Consider the following 20,577-nt stretch of genomic DNA (forward strand, 5'->3'; position numbering starts at 1 on the left):
TCAGCCATACAGCAAAGCCTGCCAAAAATAGATTCAACTCATGTTTGTTCCTCTCCACGGAAGTCTTTAGTAAAAGGCGAAAGACTTGTGCGTTATGAAGAGAAACCAGAGTCAGCATGGCCCTCTGCTCGAGAGCAGCGGTGGAGCCTCTCGGTCACAGTCACCACCTTCGCGGTGGGCCTCTCTTTGCTTTCGGCATGTCAGATTCTAGTATACAACATTCCCACCACGCCCCCATCTGCCAACACAAATTATACAAGGCTTTATTTGCTCCTGCCCTGACTAGTGATTGGCTTTTAAGCCTTTTTAAGCAATACATCCCTGAACCACTTACATTGGGTCCAAAAGCGGACTCTGCTTTCTCACCAGGTCTCCCAGGAGATGTTGAGTGAAAACACGTTTCAGTTTTTGACAAATGCTTCTGATTCTATTTGGAATCCAGTTGATGCTCATTGTGACCCCGTGCAGATTCATGCATAATCGCTTCACAAGGCAGTGAGTCATCAGAGCAGTTTTGCACACTTGTCAAACTCTGCCAGGCCATTCCCTCAGTTTTATTGACCCAGTGTAGAATTCACCTTAAAACCTCCACAATTGTTTGAGTGTTTGCTTTTCTACAAGGTAAGAACAGAGAGCACCGTGCCCAGCGGCACTGCAATGCTAGGCCAATGCTCGGAGAGAAGGGAGCAAGCTCCAAATTTCTGCTCCTCTTGCCAAAAATCTGCTTAATATGTAGTCCTCATATAGAGGACATATCAGATATTAAACTGATAAGAACAGATACTACACTTGATCTTAGCCAAAAGGCCGAGAAGCGATAATCCACAAGTGTTGGATGTCCAAGCCAACCTCTTGGCACAAATCTCCCTTGCTGTGGTACCCCGTTTGTAGGTGTGCATAACAATGGCTGCTCATCACCTCCGCCCAAGCTCTCCTTTGTGGACACCTGATTGCTGACCTAGACAGCTCTTTGACTTTTCACAATTTCATAAGGCTCAGCCATACAGCAAAGCCTGCCAAAAATAGATTCAACTCATGTTTGTTCCTCTACACGGAAGTCTTTAGTAAAAGGCGAAAGACTTGTGCGTTATGAAGAGAAACCAGAGTCAGCATGGCCCTCTGCTCGAGAGCAGCGGTGGATGCTCTCGGTCACAGTCACCACCTTCGCGGTGGGCCTCTCTTTGCTTTCCGCATGTCAGATTCTAGTATACAACATTCCCACCACGCCCCCATCTGCCAACACAAATTATACAAGGCTTTATTTGCTCCTGCCCTGACTAGTGATTGGCTTTTAAGCCTTTTTAAGCGATACATCCCTGAACCACTTACATTGGGTCCAAAAGCGGACTCTGCTTTCTCACCAAGTCTCCCAGGAGATGTTGAGTGAAAAAACGTTTCAGTTTTTGACAAACGCTTCTGATTCTATTTGGAATCTAGTTGATGCTCATTGTGACCCCGTGCAGAGTCAAGCATGATCGCTTTACAAGGCAGTGAGTCATCAGAGCAGTTTTGCACACTTGTCAAACTCTGCCAGGCCATTCCCTCAGTTTCATTGACCCAGTGTCGAATTCACCTTGAAACCTCCACAATTGTTTGAGTGTTTGCTTTTCTACAAGGTAAGAACAGAGTGCACCGTTCCCAGCGGCACTGCAATGCTAGGTCGATGCGTGGAGAGAAGGGAGCAAGCTCCAAATTTCTGCTCCTCTTGCCAAATATCTGCTTAATATGTAGTCCTCATATAGAGGACATATCAGATATTAAACTGATAAGAACAGATACTACACTTGATCTTAGCCAAAAGGCCGAGAAGCGATAATCCACAAGTTTTGGATGTCCACGCTAACCTCTTGGCACAAATTTCCCTTGCTGTGGTACCCCGTTTGTAGGTGTGCATAACAATGGCTGCTGTTCATCACCTCCGCCCAAGCTCTCCTTTGTGGACACTTGATTTCTGACCTAGACAGCTCTTTGACTTTTCACAATTTCATAAGGCTCAGCCATACAGCAAAGCGTGCCAAAAATAGATTCAACTCATGTTTGTTCCTCTCCACGGAAGTCTTTAGTAAAAGGCGAAAGACTTGTGCGTTATGAAGAGAAACCAGAGTCAGCATGGCCCTCTGCTCGAGAGCAGCGTTGGAGCCTCTCGGTCACAGTCACCACCTTCGCGGTGGGGTTTCTCTTTGCTTTCCGCATGTCAGATTCTAGTATACAACAGTCCACCACGCCCCCATCTGCCAACACAAATTATACAAGGCTTTATTTGGTCCTGCCCTGACTAGTGATTGGCTTTTAAGCCTTTTTAAGCGATACATCCCTGAACCACTTACATTGGGTCCAAAAGCGGACTCTGCTTTCTCACCAAGTCTCCCAGGAGATGTTGAGTGAAAACACGTTTCAGTTTTTGACAAATGCTTCTGATTCTATTTGGAATCCAGTTGATGCTCATTGTGACCCCGTGCAGAGTCATGCATAATCACTTCACAAGGCAGTGAGTCATAAGAGCAGTTTTGCACACTTGTCAAACTCTGCCAGGCCATTCCCTCAGTTTCATTGACCCAGTGTAGAATTCACCTTGAAACCTCCACAATTGTTTGAGTGTTTGCTTTTCTACAAGGTAAGAACAGAGTGCACCGTTCCCAGCGGCACTGCAATGCTAGGCCAATGCTCGGAGAGAAGGGAGCAAGCTCCAAATTTCTGCTCCTCTTGCCAAAAATCTGCTTAATATGTAGTCCTCATATAGAGGACATATCAGATATTAAACTGATAAGAACAGATACTACACTTGATCTTAGCCAAAAGGCCGAGAAGCGATAATCCACAAGTGTTGGATGTCCACGCTAACCTCTTGGCACAAATCTCCCTTGCTGTGGTACCCCGTTTGTAGGTGTGCATAACAATGGCTGCTCATCACCTCCGCCCAAGCTCTCCTTTGTGGACACCTGATTGCTGACCTAGACAGCTCTTTGACTTTTCACAATTTCATGAGGCTCAGCCAAACAGCAAAGCCTGCCAAAAATAGATTCAACTCATGTTTGTTCCTCTCCACGGAAGTCTTTAGTAAAAGGCGAAAGACTTGTGCGTTATGAAGAGAAACCAGAGTCAGCATGGCCCTCTGCTCGAGAGCAGCGGTGGATGCTCTCGGTCACAGTCACCACCTTCGCGGTGGGCCTCTCTTTGCTTTCCGCATGTCAGATTCTAGTATACAACATTCCCACCACGCCCCCATCTGCCAACACAAATTATACAAGGCTTTATTTGCTCCTGCCCTGACTAGTGATTGGCTTTTAAGCCTTTTTAAGCGATACATCCCTGAACCACTTACATTGGGTCCAAAAGCGGACTCTGCTTTCTCACCAAGTCTCCCAGGAGATGTTGAGTGAAAAAACGTTTCAGTTTTTGACAAACGCTTCTGATTCTATTTGGAATCTAGTTGATGCTCATTGTGACCCCGTGCAGAGTCATGCATGATCACTTTACAAGGCAGTGAGTCATCAGAGCAGTTTTGCACACTTGTCAAACTCTGCCAGGCCATTCCCTCAGTTTCATTGACCCAGTGTAGAATTCACCTTGAAACCTCCACAATTGTTTGAGTGTTTGCTCTTCTACAAGGTAAGAACAGAGTGCACCGTTCCCAGCGGCACTGCAATGCTAGGTCGATGCGTGGAGAGAAGGGAGCAAGCTCCAAATTTCTGCTCCTCTTGCCAAAAATCTGCTTAATATGTAGTCCTCATATAGAGCACATATCAGATATTAAACTGATAAGAACAGATACTACACTTGATCTTAGCCAAAAGGCCGAGAAGCGATAATCCACAAGTGTTGGATGTCCAAGCTAACCTCTTGGCACAAATCTCCCTTGCTGTTGTACCCCGTTTGTAGGTGTGCATAACAATGGCTGCTCATCACCTCCGCCCAAGCTCTCCTTTGTGGACACCTGATTGCTGACCTAGACAGCTCTTTGACTTTTCACAATTTCATAAGGCTCAGCCATACAGCAAAGCCTGCCAAAAATAGATTCAACTCATGTTTGTTCCTCTCCACGGAAGTCTTTAGTAAAAGGCGAAAGACTTGTGCGTTATGAATAGAAACCAGAGTCAGCATGATCCTCTGCTCGAGAGCAGCGGTGGACCCTCTCGGTCACAGTCACCACCTTCGCGGTGGGCCTCTCTTTGCTTTCCGCATGTCAGATTCTAGTATACAACATTCCCACCACGCCCCCATCTGCCAACACAAATTATACAAGGCTTTATTTGCTCCTGCCCTGACTAGTGATTGGCTTTTAAGCCTTTTTAAGCGATACATCCCTGAACCACTTACATTGGGTCCAAAAGCGGACTCTGCTTTCTCACCAAGTCTCCCAGGAGATGTTGAGTGAAAAAACGTTTCAGTTTTTGACAAACGCTTCTGATTCTATTTGGAATCTAGTTGATGCTTATTGTGACCCCGTGCAGAGTCATGCATGATCGCTTTACAAGGCAGTGAGTCATCAGAGCAGTTTTGCACACTTGTCAAACTCTGCCAGGCCATTCCCTCAGTTTCATTGACCCAGTGTCGAATTCACCTTGAAACCTCCACAATTGTTTGAGTGTTTGCTTTTCTACAAGGTAAGAGCAGAGTGCACCGTTCCCAGCAGCACTGCAATGCTAGGTCGATGCGTGGAGAGAAGGGAGCAAGCTCCAAATTTCTGCTCCTCTTGCCAAAAATCTGCTTAATATGTAGTCCTCATATAGAGGACATATCAGATATTAAACTGATAAGAACAGATACTACACTTGATCTTAGCCAAAAGGCCGAGAAGCGATAATCCACAAGTGTTGGATGTCCACGCTAACCTCTTGGCACAAATCTCCCTTGCTGTGGTACCCCGTTTGTAGGTGTGCATTACAATGGCTGCTCATCACCTCCGCCCAAGCTCTCCTTTGTGGACACCTGATTGCTGACCTAGACAGCTCTTTGACTTTTCACAATTTCATAAGGCTCAGCCAAACAGCAAAGCCTGCCAAAAATAGATTCAACTCATGTTTGTTCCTCTCCACGGAAGTCTTTAGTAAAAGGCGAAAGACTTGTGCGTTATGAAGAGAAACCAGAGTCAGCATGGCCCTCTGCTCGAGAGCAGCGGTGGAGCCTCTCGGTCACAGTCACCACCTTCGCGGTGGGCCTCTCTTTGCTTTCCGCATGTCAGATTCTAGTATACAACATTCCCACCACGCCCCCATCTGCCAACACAAATTATACAAGGCTTTATTTGCTCCTGCCCTGACAAGTGATTGGCTTTTAAGCCTTTTTAAGCAATACATCCCTGAACCACTTACATTGGGTCCAAAAGCGGACTCTGCTTTCTCACCAAGTCTCCCAGGAGATGTTGAGTGAAAACACGTTTCAGTTTTTGACAAATGCTTCTGATTCTATTTGGAATCCAGTTGATGCTCATTGTGACCCCGTGGAGATTCATGCATAATCGCTTCACAAGGCAGTGAGTCATCAGAGCAGTTTTGCACACTTGTCAAACTCTGCCAGGCCATTCCCTCAGTTTCATTGACCCAGTGTAGAATTCACCTTGAAACCTCCACAATTGTTTGAGTGCTTGCTTTTCTACAAGGTAAGAACAGAGTGCACCGTTCCCAGCGGCACTGCAATGCTAGGTCGATGCGTGAATAGAAGGGAGCAAGCTCCAAATTTCTGCTCCTCTTGCCAAAAATCTGCTTAATATGTAGTCCTCATATAGAGCACATATCAGATATTAAACTGATAAGAACAGATACTACACTTGATCTTAGCCAAAAGGCCGAGAAGCGATAATCCACAAGTGTTGGATGTCCAAGCTAACCTCTTGGCACAAATCTCCCTTGCTGTTGTACCCCGTTTGTAGGTGTGCATAACAATGGCTGCTCATCACCTCCGCCCAAGCTCTCCTTTGTGGACACCTGATTGCTGACCTAGACAGCTCTTTGACTTTTCACAATTTCATAAGGCTCAGCCATACAGCAAAGCCTGCCAAAAATAGATTCAACTCATGTTTGTTCCTCTCCACGGAAGTCTTTAGTAAAAGGCGAAAGACTTGTGCGTTATGAATAGAAACCAGAGTCAGCATGGCCCTCTGCTCGAGAGCAGCGGTGGACCCTCTCGGTCACAGTCACCACCTTCGCGGTGGGCCTCTCTTTGCTTTCCGCATGTCAGATTCTAGTATACAACAGTCCACCACGCCCCCATCTGCCAACACAAATTATACAAGGCTTTATTTGCTCCTGCCCTGACTAGTGATTGGCTTTTAAGCCTTTTTAAGCGATACATCACTGAACCACTTACATTGGGTCCAAAAGCGGACTCTGCTTTCTCACCAAGTCTCCCAGGAGATGTTCAGTGAAAAAACGTTTCAGTTTTTGACAAACGCTTCTGATTCTATTTGGAATCTAGTTGATGCTTATTGTGACCCCGTGCAGAGTCATGCATGATCGCTTTACAAGGCAGTGAGTCATCAGAGCAGTTTTGCACACTTGTCAAACTCTGCCAGGCCATTCCCTCAGTTTCATTGACCCAGTGTCGAATTCACCTTGAAACCTCCACAATTGTTTGAGTGTTTGCTTTTCTACAAGGTAAGAACAGAGTGCACCGTTCCCAGCGGCACTGCAATGCTAGGTCGATGCGTGGAGAGAAGGGAGCAAGCTCCAAATTTCTGCTCCTCTTGCCAAATATCTGCTTAATATGTAGTCCTCATATAGAGGACATATCAGATATTAAACTGATAAGAACAGATACTACACTTGATCTTAGCCAAAAGGCCGAGAAGCGATAATCCACAAGTGTTGGATGTCCACGCTAACCTCTTGGCACAAATCTCCCTTGCTGTGGTACCCCGTTTGTAGGTGTGCATTACAATGGCTGCTCATCACCTCCGCCCAAGCTCTCCTTTGTGGACACCTGATTGCTGACCTAGACAGCTCTTTGACTTTTCACAATTTCATAAGGCTCAGCCAAACAGCAAAGCCTGCCAAAAATAGATTCAACTCATGTTTGTTCCTCTCCACGGAAGTCTTTAGTAAAAGGCGAAAGACTTGTGCGTTATGAAGAGAAACCAGAGTCAGCATGGCCCTCTGCTCGAGAGCAGCGGTGGAGCCTCTCGGTCACAGTCACCACCTTCGCGGTGGGCCTCTCTTTGCTTTCCGCATGTCAGATTCTAGTATACAACATTCCCACCACGCCCCCATCTGCCAACACAAATTATACAAGGCTTTATTTGCTCCTGCCCTGACTAGTGATTGGCTTTTAAGCCTTTTTAAGCAATACATCCCTGAACCACTTACATTGGGTCCAAAAGCGGACTCTGCTTTCTCACCAAGTCTCCCAGGAGATGTTGAGTGAAAACACGTTTCAGTTTTTGACAAATGCTTCTGATTCTATTTGGAATCCAGTTGATGCTCATTGTGACCCTGTGGAGATTCATGCATAATCGCTTCACAAGGCAGTGAGTCATCAGAGCAGTTTTGCACACTTGTCAAACTCTGCCAGGCCATTCCCTCAGTTTCATTGACCCAGTGTAGAATTCACCTTGAAACCTCCACAATTGTTTGAGTGCTTGCTTTTCTACAAGGTAAGAACAGAGTGCACCGTTCCCAGCGGCACTGCAATGCTAGGTCGATGCGTGGAGAGAAGGGAGCAAGCTCCAAATTTCTGCTCCTCTTGCCAAAAATCTGCTTAATATGTAGTCCTCATATAGAGGACATATCAGATATTAAACTGATAAGAACAGATTTTTTTTTTTTTTTTTTTTTTTTTTGGAATTTTTTTTTATTTAATTCACTCATGAGCAGTACAATACTTTACATTACAAAGATCATCATCTCTCCACATCTTAAGACCTCCAGAATTCTATCGGACTAAAAGAAAATAAGAGGAGGTACAATAAAAGACTCTTTCATGAGTTCAGTCTACAGATTGTCAAAAATAATTTTCCATCGATCTTTAATTGAGTCAATGCCCCATTTGCTCGCCTCCAATTTAAGTTTTCGCCGCATAATGTCTTCAATACTGTGTGTAGTGTTTTCTATCGACCACTTTTCCGTCTCATTTATTATACTACCTCTTACCTCCCATAACTTAGCCTTCACAATTGATGTAAGTTCTAAGGCTTTGCACACACCTTTGTCCCCCTCTAAACTAAAATCCATGAACAGAACTTTTTCCCAATTCACCTCTTTTAGAAACCCGAATCTTTGGCCCAATTTCTTCCACAATTGTTTTGCAAAAGGACATTCAAATAATGCATGTTCCACGGTTTCTACCCCATTGCATCCACGTCTTGGGCATATCCTATTTAATGTTAAATCATGATTAAATAGAGTATTCCTCACAGGTAATTTCCTATGAAGCACCAACCAATTAAAATCTCTTAATCTGTTTTCTAGACTCTTGCATTGGGTTCTTCTCCACACGTCACTATGAACATGCAAACCATCTTTAGGGTCAAACTTAGCAATCAACGTTTCATACAGCTTTTTGTGATTAACTACTGAATCTCTTTTCCAACACTCCTTGTATTTCTTTGCCCAACTTATCATTTTTTTATAATGATCTGGCATGACCTCTGCTTTCGGAAAACTGTTTTCCCATTTCGCCACAAGAGGTCTCAGATGGATAGAGAGCCAGAATTTAATCAATGGTTGGCATTTGTGTTCAGGTGGGTTTAACATTATTCTACATGTATTTGAAAAAAACAAAACTTTGAACTTCAAACCTAAATTTGGCATGTCCCTACCACCTCTTTCGACCGGCTGATACATTGTAGCTCTTTTAATGTATTCATACCCTCCCCATATGAACTGAAACAGAGATTTTTGAAGTTTTAAACAAACTAAAGCCGGCATGGGGAAAATATAAGCCACATGAAGTAATGTCGGCAATAAATCAGATTTAATAACCAAAATCTTACCACTAATGGACAGCCTTCTTAATTTCCACATATTTAGTTTTTTCAGCACTTTTCCCAATTTTGTCTCCCAATTAGTTTCTCCATCATTGTTATTTCCAAAGGATATTCCCAGTAAAGTCATTGGCCCCGCACACAGAGAGAACCCTAAAGGGTTATCAACTCTGTCCTTCCACTTTCCAAAGTATTTGATTTGGGATTTTCCTGTATTGACTCTAGAACCAGAAGCAACTGAGAATGTGTCGATGACCTGCATAGCTTCGCGCAGACAGAAATCATCTTTTAAATACAGTACAGTGTCATCTGCATACTGGGATATGGTCAAGGATTCACCACCAGGCAGCTGTATACCCTTGATGTTAACATTTTTCCTGATTGCACATGCCAGCGTTTCAATGAATAGCACATACAAGGGGGCTGATGCTGGACATCCCTGTCTGACCCCTCTGGTTTGTTTAAAGAATTCACCAAGGTTGCCATTAACATTAACACTGCTTCCGACTTCTGTGTATAAAATCCTCAACCAACTCCTGAATCTAGCACCGAAGCCAAATTTCTTTAGTGTCCTAAACAAAAAATTGTGATCAACTCTGTCAAAGGCTTTTTCCTGGTCAAGACTGAGGACAATTAGTGGTATATTTCTGTCCTGAGAATAAGATAGTATATCTCTATGCATTTGTAAATTCCAGTTTAGTTGCCTGCCAGGTACTGCACATGTCTGATCTGAGCCGATGATTAAGGGTAGAGCTGACACCAAACGGTTTGTCAAAACCTTACTAAAAATCTTATAATCTGTACAAAGCATTGTTAGAGGCCTGTAGTTTGATATTTTGTTGACATCACCTTTTTTAAACAGCAGGGATATCACCCCTTTTCTCATGGATTCCCCCATAATCCCAGATGTACATATATAAGTGAACAACTCTAACAGCCATGACCCAATGTCTTCCCAAAATATTATATAAAATTCTTTTGTGATCCCATCTATTCCTGGCACCTTGCCCTTTTTCAAAGACATGGTTGCCCTCAGGATTTCTTCTAAAGTAAAATCTTTATCTAGCTCTGTTCTCAGATCTTCAGGTATGAATCTGTCTATATTGTCTAACAATGTTGCACCTTTCATGTAGTCAACCTTTTCTGCTTTAAAAAACGTAGAAAAATGATTAGAGATAACTTGAGCAATCCCATCAGGATCGTTAATCTCCTCACCTGTTTCATTTAAAACGGAAACTATGCTCCTCCTCTTTGCCTGTGCTTTGGACTGTCTAAAGAAGTAGGGAGAACACTTTTCGTCACTCTCCCACTTCTCTCTAAGACACCGGAATTTATAGGCCTCTGCTCTGTTGTGAAAAAATAACCTCTGTTTATCTTGCAAATGTTTCAGCAAGTCCTTATCAATTTGTCCACCTGCATTTCTCTGTTCCATTAATTTATTTATGGCTTTTTGCAGTCGGTAGTATAATTTAAATTCCTCTTTCCTTGATTCTTTTGAGTAATTCTGTGTGTAGTATCTAATACGCAGCTTTGTGCTTTCCCACCATTCACAGACATTTTCATAAAATACTCTCATATGAAAGCAATCTTTTAGAAAACACTTTAATGCTACCCTAAACTGCTGGAGCTCTAGAATATTGTTGTTTAATTTCCAATACCCTTTACCATTTTTGATCATCATTGAGGTTAGTTTTACTGAGAGCATGTTGTGATCTGTGTAAAAAACTGGTGATACTTTCGCCCCTGTCACCTGAAATTCTACCGGACAAAATATATAGTCTATCCTACTCTTCGCCCCTCTACTATTTGACCATGTGAAGCCAAGATCGTCTGGGTTAGCTTTTTTATATGAATCCACCAAATTATACTTTGTAACAATATTTATTAAACTGGCCTCGGCCTTGCTGCCCTCACTTTGGGAATTGAAGTCTCCTCCAATTACCACATGGCGGTTGGTCATGAAAGCAGTGTCAAGACTAAGAAAAAGCTCCCTTCTCTCCTTTGGAGAAGAGTGGGCATATATGTTAATAACTCTTAACCCCTTTCCCTTCCAGTCAATATCTGTTACCAAAACCCTCCCCTGTACCACTGAAAAACTGCCAACCACTTGGACTTCATTATTCCCACATAGTGTTCCCACCCCAGATGAATGGACCCCCCCAATGCTCCACCTAGATTCACCTTTGGTCCACTCTTTTGAGAATAGGTTCACGTCGTCTTCATTTTTCAAGTGGACCTCTTGCAAAAGGCATAAAGAAAAGTTGATTGAACATAAATGAGAAAAGACCACTTCCCTTTTGGCCTTGTTCCTCAAACCTCTAACATTTATGGAAACTATATGTAATGAGGACATTCTGGTAAATGAGGAATGAGACAAAAAACAAAACAAACAAACAAACCATCAAAGACGAGACACTGTGTTTTCTCTAATTTTCAACTTCACAGTCAAATTCAATGCCTTCCCTATGTGTCTTTTCCTCGGGCACCGCGTGCCCTGAGTTGGGGGTATTACCCTCTGGAAGCAATGAGCATTGCTCTGAAACCAAATCCCTGTCAGAGTTGTTCGGAGCCAGGGACTCCACCAGGACACACCCGGACGGGGGCATGCTGCCGTCAGAGTCTGTCACCTTAGTCTGCACTGGAATTTGTCCATGTTCTCCACCCTCCAGCCCATCCACCCTGGCAGCAGCCTTCACATCCTGATCGCTGTTCACCTGCAGCCCCTCCATCTCCCCTTCCTCCTGCGACTCCTCCACAACCTCAGAAAGAACACTGAACACGCTATCCACTCCCAGGGGCACAGCGCTTGTCTCGATCCTCCTTTTTTTCCCCTTGCCTCCCCTGCTTTCCACTGTGGTCCACTCAGGAACAGGTTGGCTCTCCTCTGAGGTTGTAGTCTCCTCCCCCTTCTTCTTCTCTGGGGGAGGTGCTCGTTCAGGTGGATCAACCACATTTGCAATCTCATTGTCCACAAACATTTGATCAATTACCTCGTTAATTGCTCTCAGGGAGGAGGCATCAGGATCTTCGCACATTGGTCGCCTTACAATGCTTGCATAGGAGGAGCGGACCTCAGGGCAGTGCTTAAATAAATGTCCTTCAGACCCACAAAGATTGCATTTTCTGGAACGGTCACAAGTCCCCATTTTGTGTCCTAGACCCTTGCAATTTCTGCACCTCACCTGCGTGCAGGATTCTGCCGTGTGACCAAAGTCTGTGCATTTTCTGCAGTAAATAGGCTGGCCCGAGTAGTACAGATATCCTCTATTTGTGCCTATGGTGAAGGAGGCAGGGGGGTGGTGGTAGCCATCGTGACCATCTGGGTCATCCTTCAGCCGCACACGACATTGTCTTTTTCCAGTCCAAACGTCAAGAGAGTCCCTGATTTCCCTCATGCTCGAAATCACTGTCACATGCTTAGAAAGGAAGTATCTGGTTGCTTCTTCAGTTACCCAGGGATTATAGTTATGAATTGTGATAACACGCTCACCAGTTCGGCAAAGGCTTTGAATCTGGTACTCCCTCAGTGGTCCATCAGCCAAACGATCAGCCAACCTTTTCGTTTCCTCCATCTTGGTGAGATTATAGAACGTAACATCAAAAAAACGGTCGGTGGCATTTCTCTGTAAGCAGAGGAGGTCATCTATCTTGAGGGACAAGGCTCCAAAAAGAATATTAACTCCAAATTCTCTCCTATCCAAAAAAACTTCAGTACTCTTCCAAATGAATCTCAAAGTATTTTTCAGCACGGGAAGTCCCTGCTGTGAAACTGTTGCTGACGTCATTATGACAATCCACGTCCGCAAACCCTTCTCACCTGGCTAGATCTTAGCCAAAAGGCCGAGAAGCGATAATCCACAAGTGTTGGATGTCCAAGCTAACCTCTTGGCACAAATCTCCCTTGCTGTGGTACCCCGTTTGTAGGTGTGCATAACAATGGCTGCTCATCACCTCCGCCCAAGCTCTCCTTTGTGGACACTTGATTGCTGACCTAGACAGCTCTTTGACTTTTCACAATTTCATAAGGCTCAGCCATACAGCAAAGCCTGCCAAAATAGATTCAACTCATGTTTGTTCCTCTCCACGGAAGTCTTTAGTAAAAGGCGAAAGACTTGTGCGTTATGAAGAGAAACCAGAGTCAGCACGGCCCTCTGCTCGAGAGCAGCGGTGGAGCCTCTCGGTCACAGTCACCACCTTCGCGGTGGGCCTCTCTTTGCTTTCCGCATGTCAGATTCTAGTATACAACAGTCCACCACGCCCCCATCTGCCAACACAAATTATACAAGGCTTTATTTGCTCCTGCCCTGACTAGTGATTGGCTTTTAAGCCTTTTTAAGCGATACATCCCTGAACCACTTACATTGGGTCCAAAAGCGGACTCTGCTTTCTCACCAAGTCTCCCAGGAGATGTTGAGTGAAAACACGTTTCAGTTTTTGACAAATGCTTCTGATTCTATTTGGAATCCAGTTGATGCTCATTGTGACCCCGTGCAGAGTCATGCATAATCACTTCACAAGGCAGTGAGTCATAAGAGCAGTTTTGCACACTTGTCAAACTCTGCCAGGCCATTCCCTCAGTTTCATTGACCCAGTGTAGAATTCACCTTGAAACCTCCACAATTGTTTGAGTGTTTGCTTTTCTACAAGGTAAGAAAAGAGTGCACCGTTCCCAGCGGCACTGCAATGCTAGGCCAATGCTCGGAGAGAAGGGAGCAAGCTCCAAATTTCTGCTCCTCTTGCCAAAAATCTGCTTAATATGTAGTCCTCATATAGAGGACATATCAGTTATTAAACTGATAAGAACAGATACTACACTTGATCTTAGCCAAAAGGCCGAGAAGCGATAATCCACAAGTGTTGGATGTCCACTCTAACCTCTTGGCACAAATCTCCCTTGCTGTGGTACCCCGTTTGTAGGTGTGCACAACAATGGCTGCTGCTCATCACCTCCGCCCAAGCTCTCCTTTGTGGACACTTGATTTCTGACCTAGACAGCTCTTTGACTTTTCACATTTTCATAAGGCTCAGCCATACAGCAAAGCCTGCCAAAAATAGATTCAACTCATGTTTGTTCCTCTCCACGGAAGTCTTTAGTAAAAGGCGAAAGACTTGTGCGTTATGAAGAGAAACCAGAGTCAGCATGGCCCTCTGCTCGAGAGCAGCGGTGGAGCCTCTCGGTCACAGTCACCACCTTCGCGGTGGGCCTCTCTTTGCTTTCCGCATGTCAGATTCTAGTATACAACATTCCCACCACGCCCCCATCTGCCAACACAAATTATACAAGGCTTTATTTGCTCCTGCCCTGACTAGTGATTGGCTTTTAAGCCTTTTTAAGCGATACATCCCTGAACCACTTACATTGGGTCCAAAAGCGGACTCTGCTTTCTCACCAAGTCTCCCAGGAGATGTTGAGTGAAAAAACGTTTCAGTTTTTGACAAACGCTTCTGATTCTATTTGGAATCTAGTTGATGCTCATTGTGACCCCGTGCAGAGTCATGCATGATCGCTTTACAAGGCAGTGAGTCATCAGAGCAGTTTTGCACACTTGTCAAACTCTGCCAGGCCATTCCCTCAGTTTCATTGACCCAGTGTCGAATTCACCTTGAAACCTCCACAATTGTTTGAGTGTTTGCTTTTCTACAAGGTAAGAACAGAGTGCACCGTTCCCAGCGGCACTGCAATGCTAGGTCGATGCGTGGAGAGAAGGGAGCAAGCTCCAAATTTCTGCTCCTCTTGCCAAATATCTGCTTAATATGTAGTCCTCATATAGAGGACATATCAGATATTAAACTGATAAGAACAGATACTACACTTGATCTTAGCCAAAAGGCCGAGAAGCGATAATCCACAAGTGTTGGATGTCCACCATAACCTCTTGGCACAAATTTCCCTTGCTGTGGTACCCCGTTTGTAGGTGTGCATAACAATGGCTGCTGTTCATCACCTCCGCCCAAGCTCTCCTTTGTGGACACTTGATTTCTGACCTAGACAGCTCTTTGACTTTTCACAATTTCATAAGGCTCAGCCATACAGCAAAGCCTGCCAAAAATAGATTCAACTCATGTTTGTTCCTCTCCACGGAAGTCTTTAGTAAAAGGCGAAAGACTTGTGCGTTATGAAGAGAAACCAGAGTCAGCATGGCCCTCTGCTCGAGAGCAGCGGTGGAGCCTCTCGGTCACAGTCACCACCTTCGCGGTGGGCCTCTCTTTGCTTTCCGCATGTCAGATTCTAGTATACAACATTCCCACCACGCCCCCATCTGCCAACACAAATTATACAAGGCTTTATTTGCTCCTGCCCTGACTAGTGATTGGCTTTTAAGCCTTTTTAAGCAATACATCCCTGAACCACTTACATTGGGTCCAAAAGCGGACTCTGCTTTCTCACCAAGTCTCCCAGGAGATGTTGAGTGAAAACACGTTTCAGTTTTTGACAAATGCTTCTGATTCTATTTGGAATCCAGTTGATGCTCATTGTGACCCCGTGGAGATTCATGCATAATCGCTTCACAAGGCAGTGAGTCATCAGAGCAGTTTTGCACACTTGTCAAACTCTGCCAGGCCATTCCCTCAGTTTCATTGACCCAGTGTAGAATTCACCTTAAAACCTCCACAATTGTTTGAGTGTTTGCTTTTCTACAAGGTAAGAACAGAGAGCACCGTGCCCAGCGGCACTGCAATGCTAGGCCAATGCTCGGAGAGAAGGGAGCAAGCTCCAAATTTCTGCTCCTCTTGCCAAAAATCTGCTTAATATGTAGTCCTCATATAGAGGACATATCAGATATTAAACTGATAAGAACAGATTTTTTTTTTTTTTTTTTTTTGGAATTTTTTTTTATTTAATTCACTCATGAGCAGTACAATACTTTACATTACAAAGATCATCATCTCTCCACATCTTAAGACCTCCAGAATTCTATCGGACTAAAAGAAAATAAGAGGAGGTACAATAAAAGACTCTTTCATGAGTTCAGTCTACAGATTGTCAAAAATAATTTTCCATCGATCTTTAATTGAGTCGATGCCCCATTTGCTCGCCTCCAATTTAAGTTTTCGCCGCATAATGTCTTCAATACTGTGTGTAGTGTTTTCTATCGACCACTTTTCCGTCTCATTTATTATACTACCTCTTACCTCCCATAACTTAGCCTTCACAATTGATGTAAGTTCTAAGGCTTTGCACACACCTTTGTCCCCCTCTAAACTAAAATCCATGAACAGAACTTTTTCCCAATTCACCTCTTTTAGAAACCCGAATCTTTGGCCCAATTTCTTCCACAATTGTTTTGCAAAGGGACATTCAAATAATGCATGTTCCACGGTTTCTACCCCATTGCATCCACGTCTTGGGCATATCCTATTTAATGTTAAATCATGATTAAATAGAGTATTCCTCACAGGTAATTTCCTATGAAGCACCAACCAATTAAAATCTCTTAATCTGTTTTCTAGACTCTTGCATTGGGTTCTTCTCCACACGTCACTATGAACATGCAAACCATCTTTAGGGTCAAACTTAGCAATCAACGTTTCATACAGCTTTTTGTGATTAACTACTGAATCTCTTTTCCAACACTCCTTGTATTTCTTTGCCCAACTTATCATTTTTTTATAATGATCTGGCATGACCTCTGCTTTCGGAAAACTGTTTTCCCATTTCGCCACAAGAGGTCTCAGATGGATAGAGAGCCAGAATTTAATCAATGGTTGGCATTTGTGTTCAGGTGAGTTTAACATTATTCTACATGTATTTGAAAAAAACAAAACTTTGAACTTCAAACCTAAATTTGGCATGTCCCTACCACCTCTTTCGACCGGCTGATACATTGTAGCTCTTTTAATGTATTCATACCCTCCCCATATGAACTGAAACAGAGATTTTTGAAGTTTTAAACAAACTAAAGCCGGCATGGGGAAAATATAAGCCACATGAAGTAATGTCGGCAATAAATCAGATTTAATAACCAAAATCTTACCACTAATGGACAGCCTTCTTAATTTCCACATATTTAGTTTTTTCAGCACTTTTCCCAATTTTGTCTCCCAATTAGTTTCTCCATCATTGTTATTTCCAAAGGATATTCCCAGTAAAGTCATTGGCCCCGCACACAGAGAGAACCCTAAAGGGTTATCAACTCTGTCCTTCCACTTTCCAAAGTATTTGATTTGGGATTTTCCTGTATTGACTCTAGAACCAGAAGCAACTGAGAATGTGTCGATGACCTGCATAGCTTCGCGCAGACAGAAATCATCTTTTAAATACAGTACAGTGTCATCTGCATACTGGGATATGGTCAAGGATTCACCACCAGGCAGCTGTATACCCTTGATGTTAACATTTTTCCTGATTGCACATGCCAGCGTTTCAATGAATAGCACATACAAGGGGGCTGATGCTGGACATCCCTGTCTGACCCCTCTGGTTTGTTTAAAGAATTCACCAAGGTTGCCATTAACATTAACACTGCTTCCGACTTCTGTGTATAAAATCCTCAACCAACTCCTGAATCTAGCACCGAAGCCAAATTTCTTTAGTGTCCTAAACAAAAAATTGTGATCAACTCTGTCAAAGGCTTTTTCCTGGTCAAGACTGAGGACAATTAGTGGTATATTTCTGTCCTGAGAATAAGATAGTATATCTCTATGCATTTGTAAATTCCAGTTTAGTTGCCTGCCAGGTACTGCACATGTCTGATCTGAGCCGATGATTAAGGGTAGAGCTGACACCAAACGGTTTGTCAAAACCTTACTAAAAATCTTATAATCTGTACAAAGCATTGTTAGAGGCCTGTAGTTTGATATTTTGTTGACATCACCTTTTTTAAACAGCAGGGATATCACCCCTTTTCTCATGGATTCCCCCATAATCCCAGATGTACATATATAAGTGAACAACTCTAACAGCCATGACCCAATGTCTTCCCAAAATATTATATAAAATTCTTTTGTGATCCCATCTATTCCTGGCACCTTGCCCTTTTTCAAAGACATGGTTGCCCTCAGGATTTCTTCTAAAGTAAAATCTTTATCTAGCTCTGTTCTCAGATCTTCAGGTATGAATCTGTCTATATTGTCTAACAATGTTGCACCTTTCATGTAGTCAACCTTTTCTGCTTTAAAAAACGTAGAAAAATGATTAGAGATAACTTGAGCAATCCCATCAGGATCGTTAATCTCCTCACCTGTTTCATTTAAAACGGAAACTATGCTCCTCCTCTTTGCCTGTGCTTTGGACTGTCTAAAGAAGTAGGGAGAACACTTTTCGTCACTCTCCCACTTCTCTCTAAGACACCGGAATTTATAGGCCTCTGCTCTGTTGTGAAAAAATAACCTCTGTTTATCTTGCAAATGTTTCAGCAAGTCCTTATCAATTTGTCCACCTGCATTTCTCTGTTCCATTAATTTATTTATGGCTTTTTGCAGTCGGTAGTATAATTTAAATTCCTCTTTCCTTGATTCTTTTGAGTAATTCTGTGTGTAGTATCTAATACGCAGCTTTGTGCTTTCCCACCATTCACAGACATTTTCATAAAATACTCTCATATGAAAGCAATCTTTTAGAAAACACTTTAATGCTACCCTAAACTGCTGGAGCTCTAGAATATTGTTGTTTAATTTCCAATACCCTTTACCATTTTTGATCATCATTGAGGTTAGTTTTACTGAGAGCATGTTGTGATCTGTGTAAAAAACTGGTGATACTTTCGCCCCTGTCACCTGAAATTCTACCGGACAAAATATATAGTCTATCCTACTCTTCGCCCCTCTACTATTTGACCATGTGAAGCCAAGATCGTCTGGGTTAGCTTTTTTATATGAATCCACCAAATTATACTTTGTAACAATATTTATTAAACTGGCCTCGGCCTTGCTGCCCTCACTTTGGGAATTGAAGTCTCCTCCAATTACCACATGGCGGTTGGTCATGAAAGCAGTGTCAAGACTAAGAAAAAGCTCCCTTCTCTCCTTTGGAGAAGAGTGGGCATATATGTTAATAACTCTTAACCCCTTTCCCTTCCAGTCAATATCTGTTACCAAAACCCTCCCCTGTACCACTGAAAAACTGCCAACCACTTGGACTTCATTATTCCCACATAGTGTTCCCACCCCAGATGAATGGACCCCCCCAATGCTCCACCTAGATTCACCTTTGGTCCACTCTTTTGAGAATAGGTTCACGTCGTCTTCATTTTTCAAGTGGACCTCTTGCAAAAGGCATAAAGAAAAGTTGATTGAACATAAATGAGAAAAGACCACTTCCCTTTTGGCCTTGTTCCTCAAACCTCTAACATTTATGGAAACTATATGTAATGAGGACATTCTGGTAAATGAGGAATGAGACAAAAAACAAAACAAACAAACAAACCATCAAAGACGAGACACTGTGTTTTCTCTAATTTTCAACTTCACAGTCAAATTCAATGCCTTCCCTATGTGTCTTTTCCTCGGGCACCGCGTGCCCTGAGTTGGGGGTATTACCCTCTGGAAGCAATGAGCATTGCTCTGAAACCAAATCCCTGTCAGAGTTGTTCGGAGCCAGGGACTCCACCAGGACACACCCGGACGGGGGCATGCTGCCGTCAGAGTCTGTCACCTTAGTCTGCACTGGAATTTGTCCATGTTCTCCACCCTCCAGCCCATCCACCCTGGCAGCAGCCTTCACATCCTGATCGCTGTTCACCTGCAGCCCCTCCATCTCCCCTTCCTCCTGCGACTCCTCCACAACCTCAGAAAGAACACTGAACACGCTATCCACTCCCAGGGGCACAGCGCTTGTCTCGATCCTCCTTTTTTTCCCCTTGCCTCCCCTGCTTTCCAATGTGGTCCACTCAGGAACAGGTTGGCTCTCCTCTGAGGTTGTAGTCTCCTCCCCCTTCTTCTTCTCTGGGGGAGGTGCTCGTTCAGGTGGATCAACCACATTTGCCTCAATCTCATTGTCCACAAACATTTGATCAATTACCTCGTTAATTGCTCTCAGGGAGGAGGCATCAGGATCTTCGCACATTGGTCGCCTTACAATGCTTGCATAGGAGGAGCGGACCTCAGGGCAGTGCTTAAATAAATGTCCTTCAGACCCACAAAGATTGCATTTTCTGGAACGGTCACAAGTCCCCATTTTGTGTCCTAGACCCTTGCAATTTCTGCACCTCACCTGCGTGCAGGATTCTGCCGTGTGACCAAAGTCTGTGCATTTTCTGCAGTAAATAGGCTGGCCCGAGTAGTACAGATATCCTCTATTTGTGCCTATGGTGAAGGAGGCAGGGGGGTGGTGGTAGCCATCGTGACCATCTGGGTCATCCTTCAGCCGCACACGACATTGTCTTTTTCCAGTCCAAACGTCAAGAGAGTCCCTGATTTCCCTCATGCTCGAAATCACTGTCACATGCTTAGAAAGGAAGTATCTGGTTGCTTCTTCAGTTACCCAGGGATTATAGTTATGAATTGTGATAACACGCTCACCAGTTCGGCAAAGGCTTTGAATCTGGTACTCCCTCAGTGGTCCATCAGCCAAACGATCAGCCAACCTTTTCGTTTCCTCCATCTTGGTGAGATTATAGAACGTAACATCAAAAAAACGGTCGGTGGCATTTCTCTGCAAGCAGAGGAGGTCATCTATCTTGAGGGACAAGGCTCCAAAAAGAATATTAACTCCAAATTCT

At 43.7% G+C, this 20,577-nt stretch overlaps 22 non-coding genes across 22 annotated transcripts; all 22 read right to left on the reverse strand.

The window, feature by feature from the left end:
- Position 1: 1 nt before the first annotated feature.
- Positions 2-114, reverse strand: LOC133963541 (U5 spliceosomal RNA). Its single transcript, XR_009923038.1, has one exon. It is a non-coding gene; the product is annotated as a U5 spliceosomal RNA (small nuclear RNA).
- Positions 115-627: 513 nt separating this feature from the next.
- Positions 628-819, reverse strand: LOC133962848 (U2 spliceosomal RNA). The gene has a single exon (XR_009922416.1). It is a non-coding gene; the product is annotated as a U2 spliceosomal RNA (small nuclear RNA).
- A 177-nt stretch (positions 820-996) lies between these two features.
- On the reverse strand, positions 997-1,109 carry LOC133963696 (U5 spliceosomal RNA). Its single transcript, XR_009923184.1, has one exon. It is a non-coding gene; the product is annotated as a U5 spliceosomal RNA (small nuclear RNA).
- Positions 1,110-1,622: 513 nt separating this feature from the next.
- On the reverse strand, positions 1,623-1,814 carry LOC133962722 (U2 spliceosomal RNA). The gene has a single exon (XR_009922297.1). It is a non-coding gene; the product is annotated as a U2 spliceosomal RNA (small nuclear RNA).
- Positions 1,815-1,994: 180 nt separating this feature from the next.
- On the reverse strand, positions 1,995-2,107 carry LOC133963693 (U5 spliceosomal RNA). Its single transcript, XR_009923181.1, has one exon. It is a non-coding gene; the product is annotated as a U5 spliceosomal RNA (small nuclear RNA).
- Positions 2,108-2,620: 513 nt separating this feature from the next.
- LOC133962745 (U2 spliceosomal RNA) lies at positions 2,621-2,812 on the reverse strand. The gene has a single exon (XR_009922319.1). It is a non-coding gene; the product is annotated as a U2 spliceosomal RNA (small nuclear RNA).
- Positions 2,813-2,989: 177 nt separating this feature from the next.
- LOC133963718 (U5 spliceosomal RNA) lies at positions 2,990-3,102 on the reverse strand. The gene has a single exon (XR_009923205.1). It is a non-coding gene; the product is annotated as a U5 spliceosomal RNA (small nuclear RNA).
- Positions 3,103-3,615: 513 nt separating this feature from the next.
- On the reverse strand, positions 3,616-3,807 carry LOC133962810 (U2 spliceosomal RNA). The gene has a single exon (XR_009922381.1). It is a non-coding gene; the product is annotated as a U2 spliceosomal RNA (small nuclear RNA).
- Positions 3,808-3,984: 177 nt separating this feature from the next.
- LOC133963780 (U5 spliceosomal RNA) lies at positions 3,985-4,097 on the reverse strand. The gene has a single exon (XR_009923263.1). It is a non-coding gene; the product is annotated as a U5 spliceosomal RNA (small nuclear RNA).
- Positions 4,098-4,610: 513 nt separating this feature from the next.
- Positions 4,611-4,802, reverse strand: LOC133962596 (U2 spliceosomal RNA). The gene has a single exon (XR_009922179.1). It is a non-coding gene; the product is annotated as a U2 spliceosomal RNA (small nuclear RNA).
- Positions 4,803-4,979: 177 nt separating this feature from the next.
- On the reverse strand, positions 4,980-5,092 carry LOC133963719 (U5 spliceosomal RNA). The gene has a single exon (XR_009923206.1). It is a non-coding gene; the product is annotated as a U5 spliceosomal RNA (small nuclear RNA).
- A 513-nt stretch (positions 5,093-5,605) lies between these two features.
- On the reverse strand, positions 5,606-5,797 carry LOC133962889 (U2 spliceosomal RNA). Its single transcript, XR_009922455.1, has one exon. It is a non-coding gene; the product is annotated as a U2 spliceosomal RNA (small nuclear RNA).
- A 177-nt stretch (positions 5,798-5,974) lies between these two features.
- Positions 5,975-6,087, reverse strand: LOC133963781 (U5 spliceosomal RNA). Its single transcript, XR_009923264.1, has one exon. It is a non-coding gene; the product is annotated as a U5 spliceosomal RNA (small nuclear RNA).
- A 512-nt stretch (positions 6,088-6,599) lies between these two features.
- On the reverse strand, positions 6,600-6,791 carry LOC133962724 (U2 spliceosomal RNA). Its single transcript, XR_009922299.1, has one exon. It is a non-coding gene; the product is annotated as a U2 spliceosomal RNA (small nuclear RNA).
- A 177-nt stretch (positions 6,792-6,968) lies between these two features.
- On the reverse strand, positions 6,969-7,081 carry LOC133963720 (U5 spliceosomal RNA). The gene has a single exon (XR_009923207.1). It is a non-coding gene; the product is annotated as a U5 spliceosomal RNA (small nuclear RNA).
- A 513-nt stretch (positions 7,082-7,594) lies between these two features.
- On the reverse strand, positions 7,595-7,783 carry LOC133963046 (U2 spliceosomal RNA). The gene has a single exon (XR_009922586.1). It is a non-coding gene; the product is annotated as a U2 spliceosomal RNA (small nuclear RNA).
- A 5,163-nt stretch (positions 7,784-12,946) lies between these two features.
- On the reverse strand, positions 12,947-13,058 carry LOC133963791 (U5 spliceosomal RNA). The gene has a single exon (XR_009923275.1). It is a non-coding gene; the product is annotated as a U5 spliceosomal RNA (small nuclear RNA).
- Positions 13,059-13,570: 512 nt separating this feature from the next.
- On the reverse strand, positions 13,571-13,762 carry LOC133962682 (U2 spliceosomal RNA). The gene has a single exon (XR_009922261.1). It is a non-coding gene; the product is annotated as a U2 spliceosomal RNA (small nuclear RNA).
- A 180-nt stretch (positions 13,763-13,942) lies between these two features.
- LOC133963542 (U5 spliceosomal RNA) lies at positions 13,943-14,055 on the reverse strand. Its single transcript, XR_009923039.1, has one exon. It is a non-coding gene; the product is annotated as a U5 spliceosomal RNA (small nuclear RNA).
- Positions 14,056-14,568: 513 nt separating this feature from the next.
- Positions 14,569-14,760, reverse strand: LOC133962725 (U2 spliceosomal RNA). Its single transcript, XR_009922300.1, has one exon. It is a non-coding gene; the product is annotated as a U2 spliceosomal RNA (small nuclear RNA).
- Positions 14,761-14,940: 180 nt separating this feature from the next.
- On the reverse strand, positions 14,941-15,053 carry LOC133963543 (U5 spliceosomal RNA). The gene has a single exon (XR_009923040.1). It is a non-coding gene; the product is annotated as a U5 spliceosomal RNA (small nuclear RNA).
- A 513-nt stretch (positions 15,054-15,566) lies between these two features.
- On the reverse strand, positions 15,567-15,750 carry LOC133963079 (U2 spliceosomal RNA). Its single transcript, XR_009922615.1, has one exon. It is a non-coding gene; the product is annotated as a U2 spliceosomal RNA (small nuclear RNA).
- Positions 15,751-20,577: the final 4,827 nt, after the last annotated feature.

This window comes from Platichthys flesus, chromosome 10 (assembly GCF_949316205.1).
Source record: "Platichthys flesus chromosome 10, fPlaFle2.1, whole genome shotgun sequence".
Taxonomy (NCBI): Eukaryota; Metazoa; Chordata; class Actinopteri; order Pleuronectiformes; family Pleuronectidae; genus Platichthys; species Platichthys flesus.